The sequence below is a fragment of the Bubalus bubalis genome, chromosome 6, assembly GCF_019923935.1.
Source record: "Bubalus bubalis isolate 160015118507 breed Murrah chromosome 6, NDDB_SH_1, whole genome shotgun sequence".
Lineage (NCBI taxonomy): Eukaryota > Metazoa > Chordata > Mammalia > Artiodactyla > Bovidae > Bubalus > Bubalus bubalis.
In genome coordinates this window covers 30455894-30466690 of record NC_059162.1, presented here as the reverse complement: position 1 = coordinate 30466690, position 10797 = coordinate 30455894, and the positions used below count along the sequence as shown (strand labels likewise).

At 44.0% G+C, this 10797-nt stretch overlaps 1 long non-coding RNA gene across 1 annotated transcript; it reads left to right on the top strand.

Annotated features, from left to right (window-relative positions):
• Positions 1-205: 205 nt before the first annotated feature.
• On the top strand, positions 206-5692 carry LOC123334021. The gene is made up of 2 exons (XR_006551736.2): positions 206-1698; positions 5405-5692. It is a non-coding gene; the product is annotated as an uncharacterized LOC123334021 (long non-coding RNA).
• The last annotated feature ends 5105 nt before the right edge of the window (positions 5693-10797 follow it).

Here is a 10797-nt window from a genome sequence, read left to right as displayed (position 1 = left end):
TTCTTGTCTGGAGAATCCCATGGACAGAGGAAACTGGTGGGCTACTCTCCACAGGGTTGGAAAGAGTCAGATACGACTGAGAGACTGACACTATAATTGTGTTTACTAGAGGTACTAGGTCATGGCGTAAAATGTACTTCTTAACTGTGTCATCAAAGTCAAAATTTAAAAAAACTGGATTGTATGATAAATGAAGCCCCTCTGATCTTAATCTGTGTGAATTTGGCAGGGCTGCAGTGTAATTACTCTAACAGAGGGGAAAGAGGGACTGGCAAGAATTAAAGAGAGATCAGGACAGTTTAGAACAGTAAACAGACTATAAGAACAGGAGGAACTGACAAAAGAGCACCTTAAAGTTTCAAAATAGAAATCCTTTACAAGATTGTGCAATTGGGCCCTTTCCACCTTCTGAGTCTTAAATCTCTGACCTGTCTGTTACTTTTATTTAATGAGTCGGGAAGAACAGTGGTATTTTCATAAATTGTTCCTTCTGGCCCCACCCCTACTGTTCTCCTCTGCTTATATATAACTCATCTTCTTCCCTCTTGGCAACTCCCCCTCCATCCCATCCCCATGCTCCCACATATGTGTGCTCACACCTCTTTCAATTCATGTTTGTTGGTCAGTTGCATGTACCCCACATGGAGCCAAGAGGTGTGTGTCAGTGTCAGAATGTGGGGTCTAGACACATGTGGGGTGGGTAAAGAGGTGGAATGATTCCCTGCAGCATCCTCAATCTTCCCAAGGACACAGATCAGTATAAATTCAAAACACATATGTAAATCCCAAGCATTGTTTCAATTCACATTAAAGGACTATATCAGTATTTATTATTATTAATTTTTAATCAAGAAGCATTATGAACTTTAAGAGTTTGAGAATCACTGGTCAATAGAGTCAAAAGTGCTCCCCTCTCATTACCTACTAACTCCAATCACCTGTCTTTGTTTCAGGGTATTAAGGCCAGCTAGCATCAAGGAGATCCAACTAGAGAGAGATGGAAGTGGGTCTTTGAAACCCTAGTGCAGAATGACTGGTGGGAAGGGTTTGGGCCACAAAGCAAGGACAGTCTGATTTCTAAAGTCCCTCCTAGTTATTAGAGTCTTAAAATCTAAGATTTCTAGCATTTAATGGACAAATGAGAAGTGATAGGAGGTTTTAGCAATTACCTACATCTGTTTTGTGATTAGGGGGTTGAGCTGTAGGACAAGGAGACAAGAGAACTTTGTGTATAAGCTTTGGCTCCCTATTGTGGCTATGGATGCTTCTGGACAATGCTTAGCCGAAACCTGTGAAAGAATGGATTGTTCTCAATGCTTGTGTCAGGAAAAGGTGTTAGGAACCTTTGCTCCAGATTCTCTAGTAAGCTCTGAGTCACTGCTGGAAATTAGAGGTGGGTGGGCCAAATCCTGGCTTCCCAGGGTTTCAGTTCTTTGCAGCTGACCAATCAGATGACCTTTGACATCTGGCTTGACCTCTGTTTCTCATTCCTTTTTTTTTTCTGTTAAATGAGTACGCTTAAAAGTAGTGGTAGTAGTAGAAAAAGTAGTAGAAATGGAAGAAGCAGTAAATATTATTCTCATTTTACAAATTAGAAGAAAGCTGAGACACAGAAAAGTTAAATACCTTGCCCAAGGGTACCTGGGTATTTGTGTACGTGACTGAGTCTGCAAACGCCTGAGTCTGTGTGACTTCAAAGTGAGTAATTGGTATTGGTTGCTGGGAGCTGGGGTGAAAGGGTCTGAGGAGAAAGCTGAAGATTGGTCTGGTCCCGCCCAATGAGTCTTGGAATGGTGCTGAGTCACAGCCCTTCTAGGTTACCACTCTGAAAATGTCTATAGCCTAGAGCCAAAATCCTCAAATGTTTTTGCTCCTGGATCTTTCTGAAGGAGGTTTGAAAAACTATATCTCTTCGTACATTTTTTTCTTTTTCAGTCACTCAGTCGTGCCTGACTTTTGTGACTCAACTGCCTGTAGCCCGCCAGTCTCCTCTGTCCATGGGATTTTCCAGGCAAGAATACTGGAGAGGGTTGCCATTACCTTTTCCAGGGCATCTTCCCACCCCAGGAACGAACCTGAGTCTCCTGTTTGGCAGGCAGATTCTTTACTACTGAGCCACCAGGGAAGCCCTCTCTATATACATTTTAAACTTGACATCTAACATTTATCATTGTAAGCTTAAAGAGTTGTGACTCAAGGGCTTAGTTGCAATGTGGCATGTGGAATCTTCCCCAACCAGGGATCAAACCTGTGTGGGAGGCAGAGTCCTATCCACTGCACCATCAGAGAAGTCCTGAAATCATATTTTGATCCCTCTTTCACGTAATTTTTTTTCCTTTAAAAAAATATGATTATTTATGCCCACATAGCAATGAAGACCAAGCACAAAAATAAATGAAATTAATTTTTAAATGTATTATTTATTTATTTGGTTGTACCAGGTCTTAGTTAAGGCAGACTGTGGATCTTTTAGTTGTCAAACTTGGGCCCCCTGCATCATTGGACCACCAGGGAAGTCCCAACCTTGTCTTAATATAATTTGGTAACAAAGTATTTTATTGATTCTCTGTTATACATACTGTTCTGTCAGAAAAAAATACGTCAGTTGACTTTCATTTTTAAATATTTCCAATGACAGGAGGTTCTAATTGTTTAAAAAGTAGTGCTGTGACTAGAGGTAGCATTTATCAAAACAACAGATATTACAACTCTTTATAATTAGTCAGCATTATTTCACTTCTTAAGAAGTGAAATTAGCATTATTTCACTTCTTAAGAAGTGAAATTTTATTGGGAATTTGTCTCTTCGGGGGATGAAAAAAATGGGGAGGTGTTTATGGCTCCTTGGATTAAAATAATTGTGGGATTGTCCCTTTGAAGTCCCGGAGGATTTTATACCCTAGAGCAATGAATGCATCATTTAACAAGATTAGGGAAGAGGGAGAGGTAAATTTTTTTTTCCTGTAAAATGGCAAGAGGGCAGTTGCGAAAGAGATAGGAAAAGAAAACCAGGGTTGCAGATGCCCTCTGAGGCATGCCAATTTTATGGAAGAACACGAATGAAAAGAGTGGGCCTGGAAATTGAGTCCTTCAAAACAATCTGTGGTCCTATACCCTTCTTAAAGGATTACCATGCTGGAACCCCTAGCAGCCCTGCCGGTCTCCATGTTAATTGGATCCCCTCATGAGCCCAGGGGAAGAAACTGGGTCATGGTAGCAGTAACCAAACAGGGCTCTTTGTTCCCTACTCCAGGGAAATGGCACCCCACTCCAGGGTTCGTGCCTGGAGAACTCCAGGGACAGAGGAGCCTGGTGGGCTGCCGTCTGTGGGGTCGTACAGAGTCGGACACGACCAACGCGACTCAGCAGCAGCAGCAGCAGCCGAAGCCAGGGTCTTTAAACAACCTAACCTCTCCTTCGTGATCCTCCTGAGTCATTCTGGAGTCACTGGGAGTGGCTTTCTTGTGCTCACAAAGCGATCTTCTGGGCTCTTTTGTGGTTTCTGCCCGTTTGCTAATCTGCTATAGCCTGGCACAGCCAGCTGCTAGCCCTTTAGCTGCCAGAGCCAAGTAAAGGGTCACGCGAGGAAGCTGAGCATCAGTCCTCTAGACCCATCGATCTCCTCTGGCTCACACAGTGGCCCCACCCCCGCCCAGTGTCTTCCCGGGGAGCCAGAAGGTCTTGGCAGGGAAAGTTCCTCCTGCTGACAGTTATTAACAGGAGTTTGTGAAATCTAATCTTCCCATTTGGTCTCCCTTTTGGTTCTGGAGTGGTGATAAATGCCCAAAGTGGGCTGAAATACCAGGTGCTCTGAAAGAGGACCCTCATCCCAGCCTGCCTTTTATATTTCAGCATTTCCCATCCCAAGCAGATGGCTCTTGCCCTTGACCTTTTGTCTCCTTGGTGAACTCATACTGACCCTTCCCATCTCAGTGCAATCTCGCTTATTTCAGGATGACTTCCCTTTCCTCTGATGGCTTCAGGGTTTTGTTTTTTTTTTTGCTATCTCTCTGCTCATTTTGGTACATTTGCTCTCACATACTACATTTCTTTCTCTCCTATGGGCCTATGGGCTCCTTAAGGACTAGGACTGGGTTTGCTAGACTTTTCTCTGTCTTGTTATCTTTTGGTGCAGAAACAGAAGCCAGTGGCTCTCCTTAAGACACTCTAAGTGTCTTTGAGTGCTCAGCTATCTGGAGAATAACCAGCTTATTCCACAAACCTCTGTGACTATAGAAAAGTTTGCAGGATGCTGAAGGTAGGGGTCAGAGGCCTCTGGGCCACAAGCTGTTGATCACAGCCGTGGTAGAGACAGCATGCAGACAGAATCTCCATTCGCTGCCTACTTTGAAGCAGGGCCTGTGGGATCTCCTGCTTTTGGGGATGAGATAAACAGTTAACGGAGAACCAGCCTATTATTTGAACTCATCCCCCTCCAAACAATGCTCTGCTTGATAAAGTCTCTGATCCTTTTCCAAGGGGAGGCAAGGGCAGGAGGCTGAGCGATAAGATCTTCTGGCCTGGATTTGGAAGGATCTGGACTGTTCTAGGGGAATTCACCTTATCAGGATTTTATTCAAAAAAGCCCCTGACTTAGATCTGTAGAGTCTATTCACTGCATTTGGTGTACAACAGTGCTACTCAAGATGTGATCTACCACTAGCAGCATGAAAATATCTTGGGAGTATGAAGAGTGTAACTGTTGGGCCCCTCTCCAGACCTACTAATCAGAATTCCTGGGTGAGGCCCAGGAAGCCGCGTTTTAACAAGCTCTCCAGATGATTTTTCTGTATACTGAAATTTAGCAAGTACTTGTATTGGATACACACACACATTCCTTCTCTGGCTGTCTCTCTCTCACACAGACACACACACAGACACACACACAGACACACACACACATACACACAGAGCTGCCTATAGCTGCTAATGCCACTTGGTCATTTCCCTGTGGTTTCCCTCATCAGGGCCCTGGGATTTGTTTTTCTGCACTGTGGACCTTGTTCATTTCCTGCTGCTTCCCAGAGGTTGGGAGAGGAAAGCGAGAGAGCCTGAAGGCAGGAGGGAGGGGGAAGGGGTTAGCTGAGACAGTGAGCTTTCTCGAATGAAAAGGAAAATGCTTAGTGACAATGTTCCTTTGTGAAGAGGTAGCTTTATGTTGATGGAGCTGCAAGTCATTAGCGATCTGGGTGCGTGCGAGAGGTGGGAGCTGACCTGGTCATTCTCCAGGGACAGATCGCCCTCTGCTGCCGACGGATATATAATACTCTGGGACTCTGGGGCAGCCAAGGAAAAGAGAAAGAGTCCCTGGGGCTGGGGTGGGAGAGAGGACGTGACTAAGGCCAAGAGGTCACAAAGTCACCACTTCAGGCAGTAGATGAATCTTGTTCCAATCTTGTTTGCAGGAAGGACGAAGAAGCCAATTCAGTGCGCGTTTCCAGGACCCATTCAACAAATAGCTGAGTTCTGCCAAGATCGCTGCTGGCTCCCATGATTCCAAGCTCTCAGCTTGACTTGGCTCAGTGGACACTCATTCCCCATTACCTCACCTTGAAAGGAAAAGAAGGGGTGTTTAAAATAGGAAGAGGGATTACAAAAAGAAGAAGTTTTTTTTTTTTTTTCCCCCGGTGAGGGCATCTAGGGGTAGTCAGTCAAGCCTCAGACTTTTTTCTAAAAATCTCATTTTCTCAGAATCTCTCATTTCCTTTTGTCTCCACGAAAGCATTATGTCTCTCCATCTTTCTTCTCTTAGGAGGGAACACTTACCCCACAAATGTGGAATCAGCCCTTCTTTATTGCTCCATTTTATTGCTGTTGGGAATTATGGGTCATGTGGGTCACTGGTGAAGAGAGCAAAGATTTGTTCCCAGAATAAAAGCTCAGGCACAGCGGTTGCTCCTGCCAAGCATGGGCAGTGACCCATTTCTTCCAGGTTCTTGTTTTTGCCATTTCCCAGCTGTGACTGGAGCTGGGCATCAGTAGACCATCACCCCCGTATCCCCAAGTCTTGGAACTTCTATAGACTATAGGACTCCTGCTGGGGAGATACCATGAGGGTCTGGTCTAGAAAGTTACTTAAACTGCCCTAAAGGGGTTAAGGTGGAGTGGAGGAAGGGAGGAGAAGGAAAGGGTGGGAGACTGGGGAGATGAAGGATGGAGGTGAAATGAGAACAACAAAATTTTCAGAATGTTCTGGTATCATGAAACATTCTGGCTTTTCCTCAAAACATCTATGTGCAGAGTAAGTCTGTGTAGTTCCAAATCCCTCAACCAAACCATGTCTTAGGTAAACTTGGTTGTTTGCTTGGTTTTTGGTCTGTGCTGTGCTTAGTTGCTGAGTACTGTCCGACTCTTTGTGACCCCATGGAATGTAGCCCGCCAGGCTCCTCTGTCCGTGGGGATTCTCCAGGCAAGAACACTGGAGTGGATTGCCATGCCCTCCTCAGTTTTTGGTCTGCTTGGGACCAAATATCTTTTGTAAGTCACTTCAGTTGTGTTCGATTCTGTGCGACCCTATGGACTGCCAGGCTCCTCTGTCCATGGGATTCTCCAGGCACAAATACTGGAGTGGGTTGCCATTCCCTTCTTCAGGGGATCTTCCCAACCCAGGATGAAATATGCGTCTCTTATGTCTCCCGCATTGGCAGGGATGTTCTTTACCACTAACGCCACCTGGGAAGCCCCATCTGGATCTTTAGATAACCACATTTGGATGATCTGATCTGTATGACCCCCAGATATATGCTGGTTATCTATTCATATTAAAATCAGAGCACCTTATACACTGCCTTGTGGTTATGGTACTTGGCGGACAGTTTCATCTCTCATAAGTGACCTACTTTGTTGTGGGTAAGGTTGGATCTCTGGAGCAGTTTTGTGCCTGGGGTTGGACCAGAACTCCAGGTACAAGGGGCATAATCATAGACACTTTGGGTGGTGAGAGTGATCTGGTCTCTGCAAACATAGGCAGGTCAGGAGTTTGGGAGAGTAATGGTTTATAGAGGGCGTGATTGTAACAACGTATGGTGGTGAATTGTAACCAGAATTATTGCGGAAATCTTTTCACAATATGTACAAATAGTGAATCATTATATTGTATACCTAAAATAAATATACTGTTATATATATGCCACTTATATCTCAATTAAAAAGTAGAGAGTGTAAGTAGCTACATAATTTGCAAGACTCAAGGCAAAATGAAAATTCAGGGCCTCTTGTTCAAAACTGTATTAAGAATTTCAAGATGGAAACAATAAACATAACATTGTAAAGCAACGGTACTCCAACACAAATTACTTAAAAAACCAAAACAAACAAAGATGGCAACAGCAGAACATTAAATGTGGGGCCCTGGTAAGCATGGGGGTCTGTGTGATTGCACAAGCTGAAGGCCATGGAGCCAGCTCTGATAGAGGCTCCCCCTGTGAGTGTGTGGACTCACAAACTCAGAAAGCTGTGATATGTCCTCTCCAGTTTAGGAGTCTCTCCATTTCAGTGTCATGACTCCCGTGAGACTCAAATCTTCTGTCAGACATTTTTTGGACACTCACATGCTGGTCTTCTCTGAGCTTTGGGGAGGGAAGGATGAAGCCTATGTCCATGTTGGAGAGACATGCCTTGGGAAGAGCAGCAGCAGTATCCAGCATCAAGGAGGAAACAGTCCAGTCCCTGGATGGCATCTCATGGTCTGGGAGATGTGGAGCAGCGGCAAAGGTGGCAAGTGTACCTGGGGAGGAAACTGCAAATGCCAGGATCATGTTGGGTTTCTTCTGTGATTCCTGCTACCAACAAACAAGAAAGAAAACTAAGATCCAGTGGGAATCAGCTACTCACATTCTAGAGAAGACGACTTGGAGTCATGGTTTGGTTCAGTTCAGTCACTCAGTTGTGTCCTACTCTTTGTGACCCCATGAACCGCAGCACGCCAGGCCTCCCTGTCCATAAGCAACTCCCAGAGTCTACCCAAACCTATGTCCATTGAGTCGGTGATGCCATCCAACCATCTCATCCTCTGTCGTCTCCTTCTCCTTCTGCCCTCCATCTTTCCCAGCATCAGGGTCTTTTCCAATGTAGTCAGTTCTTCGCATGAGGTGGCCAAAGTATTGGAGTTTCAGCTTCAACATCAGTCCTTCCAAAGAACACCCAGGACTGATCTCCTTTAGGATGGACTGGTTGGACCTCCTTGCAGTCCTGGAGTCATGGTAACATGTATATTAAAGAGGTGTGACTTTATAGTTTTGGGCTAATGAAATCTTGGGACACTTTGGGTTGTGTAATCAGACATAACTGGTCTGACATGCCTTGTAGCTTAGTCTCATCTTTTAATTTTCTACTTATTGAGAGAGTCAATTCCTAGGCAGGTTGAAAGAAGTCTGGGGTCCCCAAGGAGGAGAAAGGGGTCTGGGGCTCTCCAAGCAGATAAGGGGCTGGAATTCTCAAGGAGGAGGAAAGGCAAACATCTTTTTTTCTCTACATTCCTCAGTCACATAAAACGTTTTTTTCTTTAAGTCCAGAACTGATGATTACACAACAAACAACTCAGTTTAAACTAAGGATTATATAACAACATGGAGAAGGCAATGGCAACCCACTCCAGTACTCTTGCCTGGAAAATCCCATGGACGGACGAGCCTGGTGGGCTGAGGTCCATGGGATCACTAAGAGTCGGACACGACTGAGCGACTTCACTCTCACTTTTCACGTTCCTGCATTGGAGAAGGAAATAGCAACCCACTCCAGTGTTCTTGCCTGGAGAATCCCAGGGACGGGGGAGCCTCGTGGGCTGACGTCTGTGGGGTCACACAGAGTCAGACTCCACTGAAGTGACTTAGCAGCAGCATATAACAACAATGTATCCTGCTTGAGGACAGTTTCTCCTTCCTGAAAACCTTCTGGCTAATCCTGTTATTTTAAAATGCAAATTATGGGAGTGAGTCTAGTAAGATCTTTACTGCATTCTTTTGATTTATTGTAATAACTAATTTAAAAAGTATCTAACTCTCTTACTAACACTAGTGAGGGGGGGCACTCTCTGTCCCCCTTCTGATGTCTATGTCAGAAGCTTTCTCTGTCCTTTTTCTTGCTTTAATGACACTCTGCTTCACAAAAGCTCTTGAGTAATCAAGCCTGGTCCAGAGATCATGAATCACCGACTTCATTCACCGTAAGCTATTGTTACCACCTAGCCCCCAACTGCCTTTAGTGGCGGGAAGTCCAATATCTCCTTGGAGACCTTCCCATCTCCCTTTGGAATTGTTTAGGAATAGGGGGCTCCTGCAAGTCTGGCCAGGTCCTTGCTTGGAGGGAGAAATAGCAACTAGGAGAACTTGAGAGAGTGGAGGAGGAGATTCCTGGTCATTCACTGAAACCAAGGAAGCAGCACCCCTCAAGTTCTACTTGTGATTTCCTTCCCCTCTTAGGCAGAATTGGGGCTGTATCTGTGGGTGAACGAGCCAGTTACATCCTTCTTCACTTTTTTCTCCTCAGAATTAGGATACCCAGATGAGTTTTCAAAACCTCACTTTTCAGTGACATCAGACTAATCAAAATATCAAGACCTAAGCAACACACTGATGACATTTCATATTAAGGAAGTTAATAGAATATATTAAAATATGTTTAAAATGTGTGTTTTGAAAATGAAAGTGTTAATCTCTCAGTCGTGTCCCACTCTTTGCAAACCCATGGACCGTAGCCTGTAGCCTGCCAGGCTCCTCTGTCCATGGGATTTCCCAGCCAAGAATACTGGAGTGAGTTGCCATTCCCTCCTCCAGGGGACCTTCCCAACCCAGGGGTCAAAACTGTGTCTCCTGTGTCTCTTGCATTGCAGGGAGATCCTTTACTGTCAGAGCCACAAGCATAAGGAAGTCAATAGAATATTAACACATTAAAATATGTTCAAAATGTGTATTTTAAAATGTGTTTAAAATATGTATTTAAAATGGTTATAAGTCTCAGTAATTAAAATTGCAGTTTGGACTGATAATTGATTGTTACAGATTCTTTCTTTTAAGGAAGGTAACAAAATGCATATTGATAGGGAAATGAACCTCTACCTTGATTCCTGATTCTCCCAGGGGCTCTTGGGGAATACGGAGAGAAAAGGGCTCTCTAAGTGTCCCTGAAAGGTTGGCTCTGGGGAGAATGCTCACTGGTTAGCAGAGCACAGTCAGGAGTCTGTCTTTGTAGAGAAGGGCTAGGGTTGAGTTAGCCGGTGAAGAGGTCAGTTGTTTTGCATAACAGAGATAGGGGAACAGCGTTTCTGAGAGGTCGAAGGAAGGGGAATGGGGTTTGAAAACGGATAAGCAAGGAGGCTTTGGGGAAGAAATGATGATCAAGTTCCGTTTTTTTTTCTATAATGTCTCCTCAAGTGTTCAGTAATGTCTATTACACACATGCATGCCTTGGGCTAACAATGAAACAACAGATAATACTTGCTGTGTATCACATACTATTCTGAGTACTTGACATATATAAACTTATTTAATCCTCACAATAATCGTATGAAGCCAGTACTGTTATCCCATTTTTATGGATGAAAAAACTGAAGCACAGACGGGGTAAACAAATAGCCTAAAATCATTCATGGTTATTTTGAAATGTCACTAGAAATTAATGTGCTTTTATTTATTTAAATGCAAGTAATTCAAAAGGTTCAAAAATTATACATCAAAATACCTGATGAATGAATTTTAAGTTATCAAGTTTAAAATTAATGGAGAGATGTAATAAGGACAAGTGTGGGCCAGGACTGACTTTTGTTGATTTGGCTGTTTTCTGTTTTTCTTTCTCACACTAA